The sequence below is a fragment of the Gymnoscopelus microlampas genome (genome assembly GCF_963454915.1).
Source record: "Gymnoscopelus microlampas genome assembly, chromosome: 9".
Classification (NCBI taxonomy): Eukaryota; Metazoa; Chordata; class Actinopteri; order Myctophiformes; family Myctophidae; genus Gymnoscopelus; species Gymnoscopelus microlampas.
The window spans coordinates 29,279,393-29,282,499 of NC_139946.1; positions in this window are offsets into that span (position 1 = coordinate 29,279,393).

A 3,107-nucleotide genomic window follows, 5' to 3' on the forward strand; every position below is an offset into this window, starting at 1 on the left:
GCTCACAGCTACGGGTGCCACTGACACCCCATGACCCCCCCCCCCCCCCCCCACCACCACCACCACCACCACCCTCACACTCCTACCTCCGTCTCCATCTCTCTGTATCCTTTTATCTCTTATACACAGCAAAATCCTGAGTATTGATTTTACTCTCGGGTCCCATAAGGGTGAATTTTTACTAGAGCCCCGATCGATAGCAGATTTTTGGGTCGGACGCTGATCCCGATTTTGAAGAGTCCTATAGACCAACGATTACCAATGTTTTGACTGATATTTTGTGAAAAAATAAAATAAAATAAAAAAAAGTCATTTTATTTAAACCACTGTGTAATGACATGCCCAAAATAGGGGCACCAGGTTGAAAGTAGTCAAACATCGGGACACATTGGCTGCAGCAGGGTAACTTACAATATATATAATATATCAATTATAGCCTATTAGTTATTGCCGATACTTTTTGAAAAAAAAAAGTAAAATAATGGTCAATATAACAGCCAAACCAATATATCTGTTGAACAGGGCTCTAATTCTTTTTTGCTGTGTGTAGGTCTCTACTGTGAGCACGCGCAGAAAGTCTGAAACGCACTTTGAATTGGGGTTTGTGGTGGCTGTATAGTGGACAGGCCAGGGGTTCACTTCTAATGAGGTTTATTCTGACCAAAGTCTCGTCTCAGTTACATGTTACTCATCACCTCATAGAGGGGTGGGGTGGGGTCCTCCTCTGGGATATTAACCCCCCTGCCCCCCTCATATCCCACTGAGCTTGGCTCTGAGACTGAGCTTTCGTCCCTCCCTATACCCACAGATATTAAACACAGTGTGAGCTCAGCCTAATGTTGCGCAACCCCCGGCGTTGACGGCGATCCAACAAAAACCTCTTTTGCCTGTGCAGTGTGACCGCGGCCCTCAGCCGTGCCAACGAACACATCTCGGGCTGCAGCAGAAACTCTACCGTGCCATCTGAAATCCTGAGGAGTACAGGCCGAGCCAGAGTGAGCTCTGGCCTGCAGCACAGTTCCCTTTTTGTTAATAGAGACTGTGTGTGATCAATGGCACAGAGTTATGTTTGCATGCTGTCATTGCAGTATTAGCAATTAATGAGCCTCTGCATCATTTTATAAAGCTGCTGAGTTCGATTGAGGTCTCAAGCTTCGTCAGACCTATTAACTGGTACTAGCCAGCACCAATGACAATAGCCTCTCAAGACCCTCTGGATAATTGTAAATTGTGTCCAACAAATCACTTGAAAATGTTTTTGTCAATCAATTTGTCAAAAGGGGTTTGCAACAACAAACATCATGATTCTCAACTATCTATATCTATACATTTGACCACTGAAGAGACGGTTGACAGCCGGAATGAAGACGGCATCCAGGAGCAGTATGGGTTAGCCCCAGCCTGTGTCTTCCGTGAGGAAGAAGCCCAACAAATCCACGGTGAGGCCTTTAGGAGGACCATTCAAGCAAGCCGCAAGTGGAGCCTGCAGTACCACCACGGAAATGTTTGGACCTGGTGAGACGAAGGAGGAGCCCGGCCAGGAGGCCACCCACAGAGCCTAGTCCCTCCACGTGCCAGAGCCTCCCCCAGTCCCGGCAGAGTAGTTCCGGAGAAGCGGTTATTCCCTAAGAGGACTTAGTATAGCTACTGGGACATAAGTTGGGGCTTGATCAACCCCGGCTGGGTCACCTGGGCGAGGGTGTATGTTGTTGCGAGACGCAAAACACCCTATGACCCCAGGCTACAACACTGATAACACGTCCCAGGTGCATCCATGTGATGTTTGGTTGATGCATACCCACTAATCAAGAATCATAGGAACATGGAGAAATGCCTAAAACGTAAGGGGAATTTTCTGTCTATATGGTCATATCTATTGTTGTTTCTATAAACCAGTGGTTCTCAAACATTTTAAGGTCAAGGGCCCCCAAATTGATATGTAGGCTATTAGGCCGCACACCCCCATTTGAAAATAATTTGTGCCATTGTATTGACCCCCATAAGAGAAGATTTCTGTTAGTTTAGAATAGAATTCTAATAACGATACTGACCTACTTACTCCCACAGGGGAAATTCAGTTTCAGCCTTCAGCTCAACTCTGATTGCTGCTCACAAGGGGTGCAGAGCAGAACGGGTTAGGTGCCTTGCTCAAGGACAGACCAGTCATATTTATTGGACACATTGCTGCCCAGGCCTGGAATTGTACCTGGGATAACTGGGGACTGGGTTCCCCACGCAGAGTCTCTCACCATTCAGCTATACCTCGGGCGAATACAAGACAAGTGGGCACTAGCGACATCAGGCCACCATATTTTTGGGATGACTGGGCACCTTGACGAGTGGGCACCTGGAGAGGTGGGCACCAGGACAACTGGGCACCAAAACCACCTGGGCACTAGGGACATGTGGGCACCTGGACGAGTGGGCACTTAAGGGTGGAGATAACTGGGCACCTGTACGAGTGGGAACCAGATTTTTAACAGTACTTCTATTTTGGCAAATACACTCTCATATAGGGCATAGCAGTGGCAGCCATTTTCTCGTTCCACTCAAAAAAAGCCAATGCATTTTTCCCTATATATTTAAACTCTTACATTGTACTTAAGTTTTGACCTTGTTGTTGTGTTGTGTTTGAGGGTTTAAAGAACAGTGGGTTAAATTAAATATCACTTACCAACAACAAAGCAACATGCTATGTAAAGTTAAAAAAAACACCACTCGTCCAGGTGCCCACATGTCCCTAGTGCCCAGATGGTTTTGGTGGCCAGTTGTCCTGGTGCCCACCTCTCCAGGTGCCCACTCATCCAGGTGCCCAGTTATCTCCACCCCTAAGTGCCCACTCGTCCAGGTGCCCACATGTCCCTCATGCCCAGATGGATTTGGTGCCCACCTGTCCTGTTACTGGGCCCTCAACTTGTTGATCAAGGCAATTGATCAGCTGCTAGTGCTGAATGCTCAGGTGGCACCAGCAACCAACCCCAAAAGCTAGAACGCAGCACTCCATTCTGTGAAGCATATTGGTGCTGCTGCTGCAGTCAATTTTCCATGGACACCTAAATACAATTATAATGATTTAAATTCATCAATTTGCCATAAAGCCAGATTCA